Here is a 23181-nt window from a genome sequence, read left to right as displayed (position 1 = left end):
TGTCCATTGTGTGTCCCATAAGCTGGGGAGCATCTGTATATATATAGTTTTTTTAAAAAAACAAAAATAAACTCATAGTATACATACCACTTTGTAAGTTGCTTTTTTTGTTGGCAAATGCCTCTTCACATCAATAAATAAGTACAGACATCATAATTGTGGGTGACTGCAGAATATCCCATTGCATGGATCTATAACAATTCATTTAAACTGTCTCCAGTTAGTGGACATTTTGGGGGTTTTCCCTTTGGGCCATAGTGATGCCCCTGGTTCCCTCGGCCTGCCTCTGGTCACAGCCACGCTTCGATGGTGGTGCCATCAGAGCTCAGACTCAACCAGTGCTGACAGCCGCAGCGCAGCCAGCACAGGAGATTTTCTAATGCTGAAGGAGCCTGGAAGTGAAGGAGAGAGAGATGTCCCCCTGCCCCCAGGAAACTTCAACCACTGGAGGACAGAACTGGTGACTAAATGCTCCAGCCTCCTGTCCTTCCAGAGGACGGGGTATCTGAATGACGCCCGCAAGTGCGCAGTGGAGTAGAGCCCAGCAGCCCAAAGCATCTGCCTCCTTATATTTGCTTTTCCCTCTTCCTTCTCCACTGTCTCCCTCCTGCTTCTCGAGATCCTCGTGGAAATACTGTACCTATATCCAGGCAAGTCCTGCCCTCGGACTCGGAATCAAAATAGGGACCATGGTAAACAATGACACACAGGACGTCCTTGAGGTTCCGTCTCTGCCATTGACCTAATTATTTCCTTAGGATAAATTCCTACAAATGTCCATTGCTGAGTCCAATGGCATGGACACTTAAAAACAAGCTCAAACCAGTGCTCTGTTTAGCACAGTTCCTAACTGTAAGGGGACTGACGTTATTTTATCTGCCTGTGCCTATTCCATCCCAGAGCTCTCATGCAGCGGACTCTTCCATCAAGAGGCGAAGCATGGAGACTGACTTCCCGTAGTCTTTTAAGCCACCTTCTCCAGCGGCTCCAGAAATCCCTGCGTTATGCTCTCCTAACATCATGAAGAATGGAATAATTGGAATGCACATCCACTGTCTCCCAAATAGACGTCTCACTTTATTGCTTGGGAGTTATTAAGAATGAGTAGTAATTCTGCTGCTGAAAAGACTACTTATGGGGAAAGTAAGAAATAAGAAAAACATTCACTCACAATTTAAGCCACAAGGAAATAAAACCAACCACAAGATGAAATGTCTGTTTCTCAAACAGCTCAATCTTTCTAACGCTGGTGATGATGGAACTCTTAATTATAGGTAGCAAAGCCTCAGGATTTTATTTTTCACCCAGCATCAGTGGTAAGAAATGTATAAGTAACTGCTTGGAGTGGTGCAAAAGGAACTCAATATGCAGGCCCTTAGATGGGAGGACAGCATGCTCTCACAAGGGAGAGGACCGTGGAAGCACAGCGTGAGCACCAAATTTGGATGAGCCACAGCCTTTCCAGGGGACGGGGGGACTGGTGAGCATATGTTCGTGTGTATAATTTGTATAAACACGTGTGATTATTTTTAAAAATAAGTCAACTATTCATAAATCATTTAAAGAGGCAATATACCTTTCTGACATCTTTCAGGAAGTCTATTTTATTTATTTTTTATTTTTTGGACAGAGGAAAGTTGTGTTTGACTTTTGAAGGCAAGCAAGACATAGCACACCAGATTCTAATTCATACTCCCCTCACCCTTTTTCCCATCTGCATTTCGAAATCCCAGTTCTTCAGGAAGTCTATTTTAAAATGGTATATAAAATCTTTCTCTTGGCAAACACTCGCAGGTTCTGCCCTCTTGGATGGCTTCCCTAAGAAGGAAAAGAAAAAACCCTTCCTTGGTTGTGTTTGCCATCAACATCAATAACTCCAGCAAGGCACTCTGACTGCTATTTATTCTGTCATAATTACTATCACGAAACTGACATGATTACAGCGTTAGTAATTCTGTTGATTATAAATAGCGCTAATGCTGTTAATATATCAGCACAGACAGGCACATTATGGAGACATGGTCCATACGCACGTGGATAGTTGTACCTTTGAGGATTATAATTTAAACATTTTCCTTAAATTGTGGTCCCCAGTTGGCCTCTCTTTCCAATTGCTCCAATAAAGCCTTCGTTTAAACAGTGCTACCATGCTCCCTGCTCAGAGTCTCTGTGGCCTTCTCCAGTGTCCTCCATGCAGTCTAGGTTGTGTTTTGTATTCAAAAGATAATCCCTTGATAGTATATGGACTTAGTAATGTCCTGGTTTCTTGAATTTGCTAAAAGCAGGAGCACTGGGTTGTGAAACCCCTCTAGAGCCAGTTCTATTTCTCTTTTAACAGTGATATATCTTTCTTTTAGCAAAAGTCTTATTGAGTGAATTCTTGTAACATTGGACCCTTCTCAGTTGTTGGGGTTTTTTTTAATGTTTTTATTTTTTGAGGAAAGAAGGCAAAGGGTACAATTAGGCCTTTATTCAAAACACCCACATCTCATAGAGGGAATCTGCATTTACAGCATAATTTTAGTTTCAGAATTTATTGCAAAGGGTCACCTGGGTAAAGAGAATTCCCCTGCAGAACAACGTGTTTCTGCCTTCCCTGAAGCATACTCCCTCTCTGAGGAGAGATGCTTTCATTTATAATGGTGTGTAGTGAATAAAGCTGACATGTTTCCTGTTTTCAGCTGTCTGCCTGATTCTCGGGAGCACTTTTTTTTTAATGTAAACCTTTCTTTATTGATTCAGAGCTAGAAAAATGTTTAATGTAGTAGTAACATGGAGTAACAAAGGGAAATGTGTTTTTGGCAATTCTCTGGTTCACGGCATGAATGTGTATGAGTCTGCCTGCGTGTAAAAAAACTTATTTAATTCATCTTAAGGTGGGTTTAAAAAAATGCAAATATATAAGTTAGTGTGAATGATTGAGACTACAGTTTGATACTGTATGTCATTTTCTGCTCACATTCAGATATGGTGGCCGCAAATCTTGAATTTTTCAAGAAAAATAAAAATTTCAAATATTCTGTTATGTTGTTAAGTCGTTTATCCTGATTTGAGGGTACAGAAAAGACATCACCTTAGGTAAGATCTGAAGAAAGGATAATGGTAAAACATAATAAAAATACAAAGAATGTAAGAAAGCCTTATCCCAACCTTCATTTCAAAATTTGTGTTTGTTATACTAGGAAGAGTTTTGAAGCAAATAAATCTTTTGATTGTCTCCTAAATTTATTTTAAATTAAATCTGTGTTTTGCTTAACCTGCTAACCATTCTGCAGCTATATGTAGACACCAAACGGATGCAGAAAATGAAGCATATTGGTAACTAGCTGTCTTGTGTAGATCCAACTTAAAAGAAACAAAAGTGGTAGATTTTCAGTAAAAGGATAAAAAAAATTTGGCCCCATTATGGAACTTATTTGTAGCATAAATTAATCTTCTTACCATTTTTTTTTTTCTGGGAAAGATTCACTCTGAGCTAACATCTGTTACCAATCCTCCTCTTTTTTTTCTTTTCTTCCCCAAAGCCCCAGTACATGGTTGTATATTCTAGTTGTAAGTTCTTCTCATTCTTCTATGTGAGCCACTGCCACAGCATGGCTACTGACAGACAGGTGGTGTGGTTCCACACCTGGGGACTGAACGTGGGTGGCCGAAGCGGAGCACGCAGAACTTTAGCCACTAGGCCATCAGGGCTGGCTCATAAGTTAATCTTCTTAATAACTAAAATCAATCTCCCTGTTTTACTTGACCCTACTGCCAACAGAACATAGACCCTCCAAGGTTACTGAACATTTCTGAACAGCAACTAACTTCAGATTCTTGCAGTAATTGTCACAAATGTCAAGTAGAGAGATGTTGATTTCATTTTCTTATAACTACTGTAACTATTAAAGGGTTTTTTATGAGGCCCGGGGATCTGGACGAAAAGTAGGACATATCCAGTGGCTGAGATAGCTGCATGGGTCTCATGGAGAGGTGAGCCCGACCAGTAGGCAGTGAGTTAGCTTTAATTTCATGTTTACTCTGATTGAAGATCTTATGACTTGAGAGAGGGAGGTATTATACTGCTTCCAATACCTCCAGAATACTTATACATCTCTCGAGAGAAGACAAACATGGTCAAAAAGCCTTCAGTGAGAGTCACGCGTTGCTTACTTATTTTTTTAATTTGAGGAAGAGCAAGTACTCTATATCTTTCTTCAAATCTAAATGACCAGGAGGAGATTTGATTATAAATTTAAACACCCCAGAAGGCACAGCCCGCCCAGAAGGCGGTCGGGTCGGCTGCTTTTTCTTCACTGGTTTGATTCAATCCTCTGGCGGCTCAGATATAACTTAAGCGTGATTAAACTTTAGAACAAGCTGCCAAGAGGACTGTGAAATCTTCATCCCTAAAATTAGGAGCGACAACCACTTGGCTCAGATGGTTTATGAAGGCAAAGGTTTGAGCTGTATTAGTGATTTCTAAATGCTGGCCCATGTCCCCATGCCAGATCGCTGTGTGAACACTGTTCCTCAGCAAAATGAGAAAAATATGAGCGGTATATAATGTTTTTCCATACGTTAAATTTTTTCCATTTTAATTATAGGTTATGTCTGTAGTGCAACTCCCTTTGTTTGTAACACCATCTTGTTGCTAGTTGCTGGAAATTAATTTTCCCATGCTTTAGCTTAGAAAAATAAAAAGCAAGCAGTCCCATATTAATCCTAATCTCTGTGTGAAAGTTTTAATGGGCCTTGAAATCCAAAATTCTGGGAACCACTGGTTTAGATAATCTTCATTCAACAAATGTTCATTCATCTGCCTGTTCTTATGTCATACAAAAGAAAAATAGTAACTTTGTCCCACAGGAGAAGGAAAATAATAAAATCAACTTAACATTCATTGCATACCATGCCATGCTAAATGCTTTACATATATTATTTTATTTAATGCTTGCAACACCCCTAAAACAAAGACACCCGACCAGAAGCAGTGGAGGTGGGATCAGCACCAGGTCACCTCTGGCATAGGATCCCATAAGTGACCTCTTTTTTTTTATCCTCCTAAGAAAACCAACTATTAATGGTATTTCCAGGGAGGTGGCATGCTACCAGAGAAACACTTTAAATTTTTAAATGTATTGCTGTTTCATCAAACCAAACTTGAGTAGCGGGGTGGGTAGGGCATGGCAATGAAAACAAAGAAAAAAATAAGTTGGATGTTAGAAGCATTAGCAGGATTTTTTGATGTATGGAACACCTCCCAGCAGCCAGTTCTCAGATCATCAGAGACCCCTGGTCCAGACGGCCTGATCTTCCTAGCTCAACAATCTGATCATGTCCCCTCTGCTTCTCATGGTGTCTGTCTTTGGCTCCCTGATTTGGGGGAGCACTTCTGCATATGCTGGGGCACTAAACAGGGTGTAAACAGGAATTGGCATCTACTGATGGTGATGGCTAATTATAGAATGGGAAAGATAACACTTTACTTTTGATTGAGCCACTTTAACCTCAGTTCTGAATTCAAAATCAAGAGATAGAACATCCCAAGACCATCTGGAACTACAATCCATATGTCACTGAACCCTACACTAAGTAAGTTAGGTTATCATTTTGATGCTATTTTTCACAGGTAGAGGGAGATGTTCTCCTGGAGATTAAAATTGGTTTTTGTTCTTTTTCTGCAGAAACAAGGGAGGGATCAGAAAGTCACTGGCTTGGCCACGATAAGGGGAGTAAATCACCTTTAAGTTACCAGAGTTAGTTCTCCCCCAACGGAGGTGGGTGTGGTATAGGGTCCCTAGAAGATAAACAGTTGTTATTATGGACTGAATTGTGCCGTGCCCCACCCCCCCAATTGGCATGTTGAAGCCCTAATCCCCAATGTGATAGTATTTGGAGATGAGGCCTTTGGGAGGTGATTAGATTTAGATGAGGTCATGAGCATGGGGGCCTCATGATGGGATTAGTCCTTATAGGAAAAGGAAGAGATACCAGAGCTCTCTCACCACCCTATGAGGACACAGAGAGAACGTGGCTTTCTGCAAGCCAGGAAGAGAGACCTCACCAGAACCCAACCATGCTGGTTGTCTGATCTCAGACCTCCATAACTGCAAGAAAATACATTTCTGTTGTTTAAGCCACCCAGACTATGGTATTTTGTTATGGCAGCAGAATTAAGACCTCTGTCCTTAGAACTGTGAGCAGATGACTCAATTGCAGTGGAAAGGACTTGTAACCAATACTTTTTTTTTTTGAGGTTTGAAAAAGGAAAGACAACCTGACCCCAGGAGACCCGAGTCTTTGGGAAGAGAAGGGAGAAAGGTCTGCATCCATGAGGGGGCTGATGCCTGGCACTATTAGAGAAATAGAGAAGATATGTACCTGTATTTGTACCCTTAGTTTATTGAGTTGTTATACTAGCCAGATAGAAATAAAGAAAAAATGGCTCTTTTTGCAGGAAAATCATCAACTCTGCACTCTGAAAGGTGTCTTAGGGAGGCAGTATTGCATGGTGCTTCAGAGCATGGCCTCAGCGCCTTGTCACCTGGTTTGGAACCCCAGTCCTGCCAATTTACCAGCTATAATCTTAAGCAAATTCTTTTATCTCCATGTGTCTCATCTGTTAAATGGATATAATGTTAATGGCTTCCTTCAGGAGTTATGGTGAGTATTAAGCATAAATTATTTAGGACTGCTCCTTGCACAAAATAATTTGTTGTTATTGTCAGTTCCAGACCTAAAATTTTGTGGAACGAGACTCAGAAGTAAATTCCCTGAGGTCACTAAGCAATTTAGTATCATTACTATTAAGTAGCATGTTAGGGTGACAAACGGGCCCATTTTTCCCAGGACTGTTCCCGTTTCAGCATTGAAAGTCTCGCTTTCTGGGCAAACTGGGGTGGTTGGTCACTCTACAGTGATGGGGATAAAGTCACATGAAGTAGGATCAGCTGAATGAGGCTGTAACCACGGAAGAGATGTTCTTTCGGAAGAGAGCACCGTTCCTACTGAAGCTGAACTCCAAATTCAAGTGCCTGGTGCAAGACTCTGACAACAGGTAAGGAGTATCTGTCAAGTGGCATGTGACCATACAGAGCTGAGATTCTCTAGTGATGTGTCAGCTTGGTGGTCAGGAATTTTCCAGCCAGGCTTTCTATCCTCTGGGGGAATTCCAGCAGTGCAAATATGGTCTGGTCCCATAAGCTGAAGGTCTGTCCTGATATTTACAGAATCGAATTCTGCATAAGAATCTAAGATTGCATTGGTAGAGCATCCATCTCAAAGGAGCTCGGTGTTCTTAGCAGTCATTATTTAATTAATCCTCATGCTGTCTCTGTGCAACACAGCGCAGGCCAGTGTAATTATCTCCGGTTTGCAGGTTACATGACTTGGAGTCATGCCTGGTTATAAGGTGCCTCGGAAAGAGATGTTCCACTCTGATAACGGGCTTGATTTGGTTCCCATTCTTTGCAGTGAGGCTTAGACTTGATGTGACTCTCGGGAACCCTGAATGAACATCACAAATGATGCACTCCATAGTGAGAGTCCATCCCTCTTTGCTTGTCACACAGTGTATTTGGTCACCACATTGAACTCCCGTGCCCAACAGGCAGGAAACTCAGCTGTGACACGATCATTAGGCCAGGCATCCAGAGTCAGCCAATACTCGTCCATTCCCTGCACTGACAATGCTCACCCTCTGCCTTTGTGTAAACTGTGGGATCTTTACTGATTGATTAAATAATGGATTAATAATTGAGGAATGCCATACAACTCACCCACACCCTTGCCTCTGGAGCAGTAAGTCCCAACAGGAAGGGGATAAAGGAGAAGAGGAATTGATTTCCCCATTAGAAGAGAGGAGCTGACAAAGGTGGTGCTAAGAATAACAAAATGACGGCAATAGTGCCACATGCACTGAATTTTTAAGGCACACCTGGCCCCACGCTAAGCGTTTTACATGTATCATCGCTATGGTCTCAATGTTTGTGCCCCACTAAAATTCATCCTTCGAAACCTAACCCCCACTGTGATAGTATCGGGAGGTGATTGGGATGAGTGCCCTTATGAAGGAGGCCCCAGAGAGCTCCCTCGCTCCTTTTGCCATGTGAGAGTACAAGGGGAAGACGATTGTCTATGAACTGCCTATGAACCAGGAAGCAGGTCTTCACCAGATGCCGAATCAGCCAGTGCCATGATCTTGGACTTTGCAGCCTCCAGAACTGTGGGAAATAAATGTTTGTTGACTAAGCCACCCAGTCTGTGGTAGTTTTGTTACAGTAGCCCCAACGGACTAAGATGACCAATTCATTTAATCCACACCAACACGGCAGGAGTTAGTTTTTCAGATAAGGAAACTGAGGCACAGAGAAGGTAAATAATTTGGTACAGGTTACAGACCCAACAAGTGTCAGAGCCGGGGTCTGAACAGACATGCTGCCTGCAGAGACCTTGGACTTCGCCACCGCTACAGGGAAGGCAAAGACGACACACTTGAAAAACACTTCCCTCCTGGGGCCAGCCCGGTGGTATAGCGGTTAAGTTCTCACGCTCCGCTTTGGGGGCCCGGGGTTCGCAGTTTGCAGGTTCGGATCCTGGGCATGGACCTATGCACTACTTATCAAGCCGTGCTGTGGTGGTGTCCCATATAAAGTAGAGGGAGATGGACACGGATATTAGCCCAAGGCCAATCTTCCTCAGCAAAAAAGAGGAGTATTGGCAGCAGATGTTACCTCAGGGCTAGTCTTCCTCACACACACACACAAAAAAAACTTCTCTCCTTATTAAGTGAAACTCATGTCACGCCTAAATGATACGCCCAGTGGCCAAGTGATACGTTTGTCCTTTGCCCAGTCTTCAACATCTCTGATTGGGGGTGAACCTGGCAAGCAGAAAGTTGCGTTCCTCTAGCCTGAGACCAGGGGTGACAGTACTGGGCACAGCAGCAGGTTTGCCAGCTGTGATACCGTGATTTACCATAAGAAATACACATCTGGTCTTCGTCCCCGTTTCTGGCACAGAGCTCCTAAAACTCTGATGCTATATCCAGGTAGACAGTATCGGAATTGAGTCAATCGCTTTGGTGGAAACCCCACCCCACACACACACATTGGAATTACCAGTTGCAAAACCTTTACCAGCATTAAAGGCCTTTCTTGGTTTAACCAGTTTCCCAAACACATCATTCAGGCTAATCCGAAATCAACATAATTATTCTACGCCCAGTGCCTCCACATTTATCATGGTTTGCTCACAGGCACACAGGCTCATCATTGATTGAGATCATGGCTATAGCACCTCAGTTTGTCCATGGTGCAAGTCAGGGGAAGGTGGGGGGAAATCCAGAGATGAGAAAAGATTTTGGAGGCACTCAGATCAGAAGAACAGGCTGCTTCATTTTGGAACATTTTGCACTAGTTCCAAAGGACCAGAGCTGTCACCTTGGGTCCAAGGCACAACTCCAGGGGCAGGCAGACCCTACAGGCATTTGTGGCCATGGGTACAGGGCTTCATGAGCATGGAGAGTTTACAGATAATGAAAAGTGCTTTGACAAAAGCTAATTTTAGGACAATCCTGAAATGTTGCAGGATGACGTCATCAGTAGGGTCTGAAATCAAGCCCCATTGGCAATTCCAGTCAGTAGACAATTTTGTGAAACTCTGGAAGCTGCTGCCAACCTGCTGGGTGAGAACAATTCTGCACGACTGGTGTCCATTTTCGTTTTACCTTTAGAACACAAGCCGATAAACCAGCACATCACTGGCCAATTTGGACATTACTCTTAGGCAGCCAAAAACATGTGAGTGTCAGCAACCCCCAATCTTACTCAAGCTGCCTTCACCTGTCCAGGTGCACTTAGCGATTCTCCCACTGGTATGTTCCGTCCGGTCTCACAGTTCCAGTGGCTGGAGGCAGGATGCGGGTAAGCCGTGCACACAGTGATCTTACCTTTACCACAAACCTCTCCCTGGACACCTGCTTCCTCCTTCCCTGAGACAGAGCTGCTCTTCTTCTGGGCCAGATGCCCGAGCCTCATGTGTAGGACTGAGTTCCTTCCAAGCTCTGCCCGGATCCCTGTTGAGTCCAACAATGCTTCTGGGGTCCTGGGAACCTAACCATTCCCAAGACCTGGGTTAACCACTCCTGCAGCACGTGTTTATACGTGTCAGGCACGTCATAGGAACTGGGGAGAGTGCAGCGAGCAAGATGGACTATGTCCTTGCCTCTTACGGGCAAAAGGGAGATGGGCAACAAATAAGGAAACAATAAGTACTCTAATTTGAGGAAGTGAAGACAGCTCCGTAGAAATACCAAGCAGGGCAAGGAGATGGAGAGTGATGGAGACTGTGGAGCGGGATCGAGTTTTGGCCTAAGCCCTAAATTGCTGTCTGGGACCCTGTCACCTGAGAAGAAGCACTGCCCTCCCCTTCCTTGCCCGGGCCCCATACCACCACTCAGGGGTGGACAGATTTTTGGGACCCCTCTCCCTGGTCTAACAGGCAAATCTAGCAAGCAAACTGCATAGGCTTTAAGGCAGTACAATAAAATCCATGCTGTACTGACGCAGCCGTGCAGGCCACCTTCAGCCTGTGTCAAATGACCTTGCAACCCCACACCTCATGACCGAAGATGCCAGCTGGACAGATCCTCCACAGGGAAAGATAAAGCGTACCTCGCTGTCACATTTCCCAGCTGCGTTTCTTAGAGATTGAAGGAATAAACGACTCTGGTCCTTGCCTCCTTCCACACATAGATGACATCAGCATCTCCGAACTTATCTGATGTAGGACCAAGGAATTCTTGTTTATGTCACCTTCAATGTGTAATCTAGAGAAAAGCCCAGATGTACTCTATCCTTTCTTTTTACATATGTGAGATCTAATTGTAAGATTTTCTCTTTCCCTCTTCCCTGCACGTGCACTGTTTTGTGCAAGAGATATAAGCTGCACTTAACCTCATACCCCTTGGAGCACTTCCATCAGAGCCCTCTGTTGCACTGTTTTCTTGGGTTCAGACTCTTCACTCTGATTATTGAATAAACTCCTTCGCTAGTATCACCTAGACCCTTTATTTTGGTTGACACAGGACCCGCCCAGTGAAAAGGGAAAATGTCAGGATCCTTGCTATAAAATTATTGTTTCAAGCCTATGAGAGCAGAGCATTAAACCAAACTTGGGCCCCTGCACACTTGCACAGGCTGCCAGCCCATGAAGCCAGCCCTGCCCCACCTCCACGCCTTGGAAGGACCCGCCTTGGTTCCCACCAGCAGGCTCAGCTCCCCCATCAGGATGCCCTTCTGCTTCCATTGCAACCAGAGGCGCTGCCTATTTGCCTCTATACGGCTGGGGCTTGCTTAGCCCCTCGAGCACAGAACCTGTGCCCCACTGCTCTCCACCCCAGCCCCAGTAGGGGCAGGTCCATGTCCAGGTTATTTCACATCATCCTTCCTCATTCCCACTGGCTCTTCCCAATACCCACACTCTGCTCCCACTCCATTTTCACCTGCTGCTTCTCAGGCTTGCTACCAGCAACAGCATTAGGTCAATGTGCAAAACTGATGTTGGTGTTTGGCCTTGCTTTCAGAACCTCTGGGCATATTCCTCTAAGCACCACTTAAGAAGAATGCTCAGGGGCCGGCCCCGTGGCTTAGCGGTTAAGTGCGCGCGCTCCGCTACCGGCGGCCCGGGTTCGGATCCGGGCGCGCACCAACGCACCGCTTGTCCAGCCATGCTGAGGCGACATCCCACATACAGCAACTAGAAGGATGTACAACTATGACATACAACTATCTTCTGGGGCTTTGGGGAGGAAAAAAGAAGAGGATTGGCAACAGATGTTAGCTCAGAGCCAGTCTTCCTTAACAAAAAGAGGAGGATTAGCATGGATGTTAGCTCAGGGCTGATCTTCCTCACACACACAAAAAAAAGAAACGTGGAAAGAAGAATGCTCAGAGGATCGCCCACATTGAGAACATGGCTGCAGGAAAACAGCCAGCCTGTCCAATCAAGAAACACCTACTACTTGATTACCAAGATGCAGCTGCCATGAAGATGCTGGTACGGGAACACTTAGTGGGTGCTTTAAACCGCATGCAAAGGCATTTTGGCGCCCAGGTTTAAATGCCACGTTCATCCCGTCTCCACTCCTGCCCCTGCTGAGAAGAAGGGGAAAGTATAACTGAAGATATGTTTGTTGAATCAGCTTCTGCGACAAGAGTGATAACAAATGTGAGTCAGAAAGTGAAAGGAATAGGTTTTACAAATAGGAAGCAGCATGACACTTTTTTCCGGGGATGGGACGTGGAGAGGATCGGGCTGGGTAAGCTTCTTTGGTGCATGGGAATGAGGACGATAAGGACTCATTATTGTACGTGGAGGAAGAAGGGAATTGATACCCTTTCTAGTTTAGTAACGAAGGGGATTAAAAATATGCCTTCAGAGTGGTGTAAGCTCTTTTTTATTTTCTACAGCAATAGGAAAGGATATAGATTAACCTGGTTCCACCTTCCCACCACATAAAAACTATGAAAAAAAAATATTTCCTAATTTTATGAGTCGATATGACTTAAATATACACAGATAATCTGAGATGATGGCCTATTATTCTGATAAAAATTATGAAAGCATGGAATAGATTCCTACTGAAAAAAACTATTGCCCAAGGCATGGCTTCACTCATAAAATCGAGACAAGAGCCTGTGGGAAAGTTGAAGCTTGAAACTGTGGCATTGCTTCCTCCAACTGAGGAGGATGCTAAGCATGATGTCAGCGACGCAGCGGAAGAGGGAGGGCAGAGCAGCGGGAGCAGTCGGGCCTGGCCCGGCCACCAGTGGCTTTCTCCGTGTCCATCTGCCCTTCTTTATCTTGACCCCCTCTGGCTATGTTGTCCTTGATCTTGAAACTCTCTCATGTCCACTGTCATCCATCTGGCTTAGGCTCCTTCCTGGTGGATGACAGTGCCCTGGGTTCAGCCCTGGGTCTGCAGGCACTCGGCTGGGTCATCTGCAGCCTCCAGATCTGTCCGGCTCTGGGGCTGAGCTTCCTCAGACAGCCTCACCCAGGGCAATGGACTTCCACCTGCACCTTGCCTCCAAACAGCTCCGTCCCTTACCCTACCCCCATTAATCCCTGTGGCCCTCCCCCCTCCTCCAGTTCAGCTGGTACCAAACACACGTAGATCCTGGATAAACATCATCAAACAAAAGCAGGCAAATTATTTTCTACTTTCCTTTCTCAGGATAGTTTTTCTAAAATGTAATATTTTTTTATTAAGCCTGCATCCTGTGAGTACTCTATGTAGGTGGGCTTTGAAAATTGTAAAGTGCTGTGCAAACATCAGCTATTATGTTCTATCTGAAGGAACCCTTCTATAAGGGCACATAGAAATAAAGCTTCCACAAGGGACATATCTACTTATTTTAGGTTTTTTTTTCCAAAAACATTCTTAAAATTGAAACACAATTTAATGTTTGAAAGTTTCCCTTATCCATATTTTTAATCATATTGATCTTAAAGAACTCCATTCAGAGAACATACCTATTGTATAAAATTACAAATTAGTCACCTCGGAGTCCTGATGATCCCTGACAGGCAAAGCCATATGCCAGACAGAATGTTTCAGCCTCCTGGTAAAATCCTCTAGGATGATTTCCACCGGAGGTCTTTGTTATACCCAAAGTAAGCTCTGATGTAGGGTTCCCAGGACATGCATGTAGAGAAACACGCCCGCGGGCCTTTAAACACATCTACCCAATACTCTGTTTCAGTGATTTATCAATAAAAAATAATAAAAATTTCCCAAGTGGTTTTTGCTTATTCTGTCTGTATGGATCCAGTGTAATACATGATAACAACATAAGATTTAATTCTAAATCAAAGGTTTATAGGCTCTTTAGTGATGGCATTAATTTGAAATGAGCCTATTTCATCCAAAATGTTTTACATTGCTCCCATGTTATAGTCAATAACACATTTGTTTGTTTAGCTTCTCCATGGTTGTTCAACACTTTGTTAGCTTCCTATAAGGATCTTAGTGAGGTCTGAGTAGAAGAAATTGAAAACTATTTGGGAGGGCAATTTAGTGAGCCTATTGTTGTTTTTTTTAAGTCTGCAGTAGGAATTATTTTAAGAAGATATTCATAGCCTTACAAGTACTATCTGTGCTAACAGCTGAGCTCTGGTTGGTGTAATAGTTCAGTCAATAAGGGCACTGAAAATTAGGTCACGCTCAATATTTAGCAGTTGGTGTTATGCTGCTTTTGTATTCAGCATAAGATTTTCCACGTCACACTTAACCTTGATAGAAAAATTTAAAAGTATGTGTTTCTAAGAAAGAAGTCCACCAGATTGAATAGTAATTCGCAACCCTAATTGCACATTAGAATCACTGGGGAAGCTTTTAAAACTGTAAATGCCCAGACCCCATCTAAGACCAATGAATTCCAAATCTCTAGGTCTTGGTTCTCAAAGTGCAATCCCTGGACCAGGAAGTTCAGCATCCCCTGGGAACCTGTAGAAATGCAAATTCTCAGGCCCACCCCTGACCTGCTAAATCCTAACTCTAGGGGGAGGATGGGCCTGGGGCCCAACCATCTGTATTTAACAAGCTCTCAGGGTGGTTCTGACGCCGACGTTCAAGAACCATTGCTTTAAGTACCAACATTTGAATTTTTAAAATCTTCCAGAGATTAAGTTATGCATCCAGGGTTGAGAATCACTGGGATAGCAGTTCTGTATGACTTCAGAGGCATAAAAAGGGAAGAAATTGCTGGAACAGAAAAACATAAAACTTCTCTTTATAGGGGAGCTACCCCTATACCCCAAATGCACCTCTGCGGAGAAAACTACCCAGTGTAGCTTGCTGAGGTGAGGCTCAGGGACTGGAGTGGACACTGCCATCTCGCTGGATGGGACATTTCCCATGGCCCTGGCACACACAGGCCTGCTTCTCCTGGTCAGGATGCAGGCAAGGGTGAAAAGAATGCCTGGCCAGGGGACTCAGGACTCACCCACAGGCCCAGCCAGATCAAAGCCCTGTCTGGATAGAGTATTTTAGACCAGATGGTTGAATTTGGGATTTCAGGTACATAATATTTTTTATGAATTTTACCTAATAAGTTTCACTGAAATAAATATTCCAAGTGATTGTCTCAAAGAACATTCAGATAAATACATAATTATGACAAAGCAATAAATGCTTCCACTTCATCAAGCATTCAGATTGAATACAACAAATCATTTTCGATAATTATTTCAAAACTCTCCTCAAGAGTGGCTCTTTAAGAGGCTGATAATAGATAGGCATGTGGAAAAATACTGATTTGAGTCAATTTTATAGCTTAAGTTGTCTACAATTAATTCCCCTTACTAAATTCTTGGTAATTAAGTCTATTAAAAAATGAAAGACCTATTTAATTTTCCCTATAGTTCAACTATATATATAAAAATATATATTCCTAGAAGTCAATAGAAATTTCTTTTAAAATTATTTAGTATTTTCAAGCTTACCGTTGGCACTGTAGGGTTAAGTAAGTTTTCACTGAAATCACTTCCTTCAGAAAGAACAGAAGCCCTATATTTACACCCAGTAAAATCCTTTTAAAGAACTATTTAAAATAGAACTATCTCAGAAAAGAGTAAGAGGACAAAAAGGTATTAGATTCAAAGTCAGCTCTCTGCGGTAAAATCCTCCTAAATGGAACCTTCTCATTAGTCTTCCCCCCAGAAGGCTGCCCCCTGCCTGGACTCTCACTGCACGTTGATGAGATTTTCTTTAGTGCCATCTTTAATTCGACTTGTATCTGGAAAAGATATCATCTGATGCTGGAATCGTCTCTACTGTGTTCCTCTCGAAACACCTCTAGTGACATGAAACCCCTCCCCTCCTGACACAGAGGATGTATCCTATTTTTGTTTTGAAGGTTAAAAAATTACTTTTTCATACTGGCCCTTTATCCATCTTTGTATTGCCCAGACCTATCTTCTTCTGGCCCCTGGTCACGTGGACCATGTCTAATCCCTCCACAAATATACTAACCCTGCACATATTTGAAAATTGCTACCAAGATGAAATGTTACTGAGATAAATGTTTTCCACTGGGACCTAAGGAATAAGCTGTGTAAGTACAAGATTGGAACAGCATGAGTGAAGGGCCCACATATTTTAGCTCCAATTTACAGAAGAGGAAGTTGAAGCTGAAAACCATGAATGAGAATGTTAGTCGCTGGTGAGCCTAATGCTTGAACCCAGAACATCTCATGCGAAGTCCTGTTCTCTCTCCCCCTCTCCATGATGCCACACTCTAGCCTGTTACGATCTTTTAGAATTTCCAATTTAATGTCCAGTTTATTGTCTCCCCGTCATGAATTGTTCACCTGGCTTCCTTGCCTCCCTTGTTAGAATGTGATTTTTTTTTTCTACAGGCAGAAATCATATCTTCAATTTAGTCTAACATTTCCCATAGAATCACACACATTGAGACGCACAAAAAAGTGATTTCAGTGAAAACTTATTTAAGATGAAAAGTCACATATCTTTATTTTGACAATTTACTATCTGTAAAAGTAACTTAAGGAAAAAGAAAATTATCTCAATCTACAAATGTAGATCCTTTTTTTTCTAATGTGATCTTACATTACATATAGTTGCTGGTGCCAAAGACATATCTTAGTTAAAAACTTGGATCACTTATAATTTTTTTCCCTAAAGGTATGAATGCTTTAAGTACAACACTAACAAATGCCTAAATATTTTGCATTTTTCCACTTCCTTGATTAAACATGTTCCTGATCAGTTTCTCTGCTTCCGATCTTTCTTTCCTCCAGATCTGTCTATCAATTCCTTCTACGCTACTCTTCCTGCGTAACAAAATGTGTCTTCTGGCCTCCAGAGTCCATTGCAGACTCATTGGCACATCAGGGCTGCATAATCCCACTCATTTATCTCACTCTGGTCTGCTTGCAGGCTCCATACCCACACAGCCAAACAGAACTCAGCACCCTGCTCCAAGCCCCGCCAAGTCCTCCTGCCTGCGCTTGCTATACTCTCTCCACTATCCTGTAAAACCACAGAATATTAGCAGTTTCTTACATGACAAGATTTAAGGATAAAGCATGGTGCAATCAGGACCATGATGACCTGAAAAACATGTGTGCTGTACTGAAGGCCATTATTTATATTTGTTTTTGGAATTCACTCTAGTGAGTAGATTAGCTTTGTTTATTTTTGGTTCTCTTCCAAACTATTAAAAAATTTCCAAAAGACAATTTTCAAACAATAGACTAATCTGGTTCTTAATATGACCATAAACCCTGAAAAGAATACATTTTAATTCCTGGCTGTTCCTTACATAGGGGGAGTACCTGCAAGCTAGCTGGCGTTGATTTGTTTCCGGTTGAGCTTTGTTGCCTACGTATGATGGTTAATCTTACGTGCCAACCTGACTGGGCTAAGGGAGGCCCAGATAGCTGGTAACCTTATTTCTGGGTGTATCTATGAGGGTTTTCTGGAAGAGTTTAGCATTTGAATCAGTAGACTGAGTAAAGAAGATTGCTCTCACCAATACATTGAAGGCCAAAAAGGCAGAGGAAGGGCAAATTTGCTCTCTGCTTGAGCTGGGATGTCCATCTTCTCCTGCCCTCAGACATCAGTGCTCGTGGTCCTCTGACCTTTGGACTCCAACCAAGACTTACACCATCAACTCCCCTGGTTCTCAGGCCTTCAGACTCAGACTAAATTATACCACTGGCTTTTTTGCTCTCCACTTTGCAGAGGATAGATCGTGGAACTTCTTGGCCTCCATAACTGTGTGAGCTAATTCCTATTTTGAATCTCCTCATATCTATATCTATATTCTATTGATTCTCTTTCTCTGGAGAACCCTGACTAATGCAGATTGGGTACCAGGAGTGGTTTTAGAGGAAAAGACTTTAAGGATGAGTTTTTTTAATTGGTTCTGGGGTTTCTGGAATTTGCTCTCAAATCTGATTAGATTTAAAAATGCTTAATGACTCTATTCCCAGTAGTAAAGAGAACACTGATAGTACGTGGTGCGAACTGGCTATAGAGATATGCAAAATATCTGCATTGGATACTCCTAATCAACCACTTAAAAGAAGCAAGGAGCTAAGTGACTCTGTATATGACACTTTTGAACATTTTTGGAAAACTAAATACAATGAGTTGGTTGGTTGCTCCTAATGATGCTGGACAAAGTGGTGAAAGAGAAGAATGAACTCAGGGACTCAAATTCCCCAATCAAGTGCAGAATAAATGACCCGAGAGCTTCTATGTGTGCCTGAAGGAGAGGCTTAACTCCTGGGCCACAGGGCTGAAATTGCTGAAAATCAAATGCAGAATCTCACCCTGTGATTGGCTGAATAACAGAACAGGTTGAACTCTCAGCCTCGCAGTGTCTGCTGTTAAAATGAGGGCACTGATTGGGAAAGGACGGCATCCTGTAAATTGAGACAGGGATGTGTGGGAAGATCCTGATGAAGCTGGGGACACTGAACCCCTAAATTGTGATGGTTTTTCTTTGCCAAGTGAATTGGAAGAGGTCTCCTCACCCCCAGTGGAATCGGCCTCCCAGACCCCAGAAGAGGTGGCCTCCCCAACCCAGTAGAAACAGCCTCTCCACCTCAGTCTGAGGGAACTAACCCTGCAGTGCCCTAGGAAATGTAATGGCCTCTCCTGAAGCAGTTGCAGTGCAAGACAGTGCTGATTCTCCTCAGGACCCATCCTTAGCACCCCTCTTTGCTTCTAGACCTATAACTAGACTTCAGTCCCGGCAGGCCCCTAAAGATGAGGTACAAAGTGTGACCCAGGAGGAGGTGCACACTCCAATAGAATGCTTGAGTTTTTTAATTTATACAGACAGAAATCCAGAGAACATGCATGGGAATGGATACTAAGGATGTGGGCTAATGGCGGTAGGAACAGAAAATTGGATCAGGCTGAATTTATTGATATGGGCTATCTAAGCAGAAAGCCTGCATTTAATGTTGCAGCTCGGGGAGTTAGAAAGGGCTCTAACAGTTTGTTTGGTTGATTGACTGAAGCATGACCAAAAGATGGCCCACCGTGAGTGAATTGGAAATGTCCAACCTCCTATAGTTTAATATAGAGGAGGGGATTCAGAGGCTTAGGGAGATAGGAATATTAGAGTGAATGTATCATTTAAGACCTACTCACTCACACTGGGAGGCTCCAGAAGACGTATCTTTCACCAATACATTGAGAAATAAATTTGTGAAGGGAGCCCCCATCATCCTTTAAAACCTCCATGAACGCTCTTCTCTGTAGGCCAGAATTTACCATGGGAACTGTAGCCCCTTAGTTGGGAAATCTAAACGCAATGGGAGTCAATGGAATCTGGGGTGAAAGGGGCCAGCAATACACAGTCACTCTCTTACCTAAGGGGCATATCAACTCTCCAGCCCGATGTCAGAATTTAGTTCTCAGGAATCTTGATTGCCTTTCCCCCCATAATATATCACTCTGGTCCGTTACATTGATGACATTATGCTGATTTGACTAGTAAGCAAGAAGTAGCAATTACTCTGGACTTATTGGTAAGACATTTGTGTGTCAGAGGGTGGGAAATAAATCTGACCAAAATTCAGAGGCCTTCTACCTCAGTGAAATTTCTAAAGGTCCAGTGGTATGGGGCATGTTTAAATACCCCATCTAAGACGAAGGATAAGTTGTTGCATCTGACCTCTCCCGTAACTAATAAAGAGGCACTACACCTAGTGGGCCTTTTTGGGTTTTGGAGGCAATATACCTCATTTGGATGTGCTATTCCCGCCCATTTACCTAGTGATCCCCAAAGTTGCTAGTTTTGAGTGGGGTCCAGAATAAGAGAAGACTCTGCAATAGGTCCAGTCTACTGTGTAAACTGTTGGGGCATATGATCCAGTAGACCCAATGGTGCTTGAAGTGTCAGCAGCAGATAAGGATACCATTTGTAGACTTTTGCAGACTCTTGTCAGTGAATTGCAGCTCAGGCCTTTAGGATTTTGGAGCAAAGCCCTGCCATCATCTGCAGAAAACTACTGTCCTTTTGAGAATCAGCTCTTGGCCTGCTATTGGGCCTTAGTAGAGACCGAATGTTGACCATGGGCCACCAAGTTACCATGTCACTTGAGCTACCCACCATGAACTGGGTGTTATCTGACCCTCCAAGCCATAAAGTTGGGAATCATCACTCCATCATCAAATGGAAGCAATATATTTGTGATCAGGCCCAAGCAGGCCCTGAAGGCACAAGTAAGTTATACCTACAAGTGGCCCAAATATCCATGGTCTCCACTCCTATTACACTGCCATCTCTCTCCCAGCCTGCACCTATGGTCTCATGGGGAGCTCCCTACAATCACTTGACAGAGAAAGAGAAGACTCAGGCCTGGTTTACAAACGGTTCTGCGTGATATGCATGTACCACCCAAAAGTGGACAGCTATAGCACCACAGCCCCTTTCTGGGACAGTACTGAAGGTAAAGGGAAATCCTCCCAGCGGGCAGAACTTCAGGCAGGGCACCTGTTTGTTTACTTTGCTTGGAAGGAGAAATGGCCAGACACATAATTATATACCAATTCATGGGCTATGGCCAACGGTTTGGCTAGATGGTCACGGACTTGGAGGGAACATGGTTGGAAAATCGGTGATAAAGAAATTTGTGGAAGAGATATGTGAATAGAGCTCTCTGAATGGACAAAAGACATGAAGATACTTGTGTCCCATGTGATTGCTCACCAAAGGGTGACCTCTGCAGAGGAGGATTTTAATAATCAATTGGATAGGGTGACCCATTCTGTGGATAGCAGTCAGCCTCTTACCTCAGCCACCTCTGTCATGGCCCAATGGGCTTATGAATAACGTGGACACGGTGGCAGGGATGGAAGTTTTGCAAGAGCTCAGCAATATAGACTTCCACTCACCAAGGCTGACCTAGCTATTGCCACTGCTGCGTGCCAAATCTGCCAGCAGGAGAGACCAACACTGAGTCCCCGTTATGGCATCGTTCCCTGGGGTGGTCAGCCAGCTACCTTGTAGCAGGTTGATTACACTGGACTGCTTCCATCATGGAAAGGGCAGCATTTTGTCCTTACTGGAGTATACACTCACTCTGGACACAGGTTTGCCTTCCCTGAACACAATGCTTCTGCCAAAACTACGGTCCATGGACTTACTTATCCCCCATCATGGTATTCCACACAGCATTTCTTCTGATCAAGGAACTCACTTCACAGCAAAAGAAGTGTGGCAATGGGCCCGTGCTCATGGAATTCACTGGCCTTATCATGTTTCCCACCATCCTGAAACAGCTGGTTTTACAGAGCAATGGAACGGCCTTTTGAGAATTCAGTTACAGTGCCAGTTAGCTGGCAATACCTTGCAGGGCTAGAGCAAGGTTCTCCAGAAGGCTGTATGTGCTCTGAATTAGTGTCCAATGATGCTGTTTCTCTTAGAGCCAGGATTCACAGGTCCAGGAATTAAGGGGTGTAAATAGGAGTGGCACCACTCGCTATTACTTCTAGTGACCCACTAGCAAGGTTTTTGCTTTCTATTCCTGCAACTTTATGCTCTGCTGGCCTAGAAGTCTTAGGTCTCAAATAAGAAATGCTTCCACCAGGAGACACAACAATGATCCCATTGAACTGGAAGTTAAGACTACCACCAGCCACCTTGGGCTTCTTACGTCTCTGAATCAACAGGCAAAACAGGGAGTTACGATGTTGGCTGGAGTGATTGATCCAGAATACCAAGGGCAAATTGGACTACTATTTCACAGTGGCAATAAGGAAAAGTATGTCTGCGATATAGGAGATCTCTCATGGCATCACTTAGTATTTCCAAGCTCTGTTATTAAGGTCAATGGAAAACTACAGCAACCCAATCCAATCAGGACTACTAATACCCCAGTCACTTCCTGAATGAAGGTTTGGGTCCCCCTCACCAGATAACAAACCACAACCAGCTGAGGTTCTTGCTGAAGGCCAAGGGAATACAGACTGGGTAGTGCAAGAAGGTAGTTATAAATACCAGCTATGACTATGTGACCACTTTGAGAAATGAGGACTGTAACTGTCATGAGTATTAACTCCTTATTTTGCTATGAATACATTTGTGTGTATAAATGCATATATTAAGCAAATATCTTTGTTTTCTTTCCTCTTTTAATCCCTTATCGTGTAACATAAGATGTGTCAATTGTATATCAGTATTTAAATATTGTTAATTTTCCATCACAGTATTCAGGTTACGGGCCATCATGAGAGGAGTAAACATCACTCAAGGACCTTACCTCCTCTTCTGGGGAAGGGAGTAGTACATTTTCAGTTGTACACAGGATAGTTGTTAGGCAGAATTATGACTTTGTTATTGTCTTTATTTGAAGATTAAGTATGGTTTAAGGAAATATGTATGGGTGCCAAGTTGACAAGGGATGGGCTTTGATGGTTAATTTTATGTGTCATTTCGGGCTAAGGGATGCCCGGATAGCTGGTAATGCATTCTTTCTGGGTGTGTCTGTGAAGGTGTTTCTGGAAGAGATTAGTGTTTGAATCAGTAGACTGAGTAAAGAAGATCGCCCTCCCCAATGCACTGAGGGCCTCAAAAGAGCAAAGAGGTGGAGGAAGCGCACATTTGCTCTTTGAGCTGGGTCAGTCTTCTTCTCCTGCCCACGGACATCGGAGCTCACGGCTCTCAGACGTTCAGACTTGGACTGAATTATACTACTGACTTTCCTCGTTCTCTAATTTGTAGATGGCAGACTGTGGGACTTCTTGGCCTCCATAATCACAGAAGCCAATTCATATAATAAATGTCTCTCTCTCACTAGATATATATATATATCCTATTGGTTCTGTTCCTCTGGAGAACCCTGACTAATATACCAGGAAAAGTCTACTGACCTGGCTTCTTACGAACATTCCATTTATCCTTGAGCCAAATGGTGATGTTGAGAAGAAAAATGAGGAAAACAATGAAAGCTAACTTTTTTTCTTTTTTTGTGAGGAAGATCAGCCCTGAGCTAACATCTGCGCTAATCCTCCTCATTTTGCTGAGGAAGACCGGCTCTGAGCCAACATCTATTGCCAATCCTCCTCCTTTTTTTTTTCTCCCCCAAAGCCCCAATAGATAGTTGTATGTCATAGTTGCACATCCTTCTAGTTGCTGTATGTGGGACACG

Source organism: Diceros bicornis, chromosome 15 (assembly GCF_020826845.1).
Source record: "Diceros bicornis minor isolate mBicDic1 chromosome 15, mDicBic1.mat.cur, whole genome shotgun sequence".
NCBI lineage: Eukaryota > Metazoa > Chordata > Mammalia > Perissodactyla > Rhinocerotidae > Diceros > Diceros bicornis.
This window is presented reverse-complemented; position numbering follows the sequence as displayed.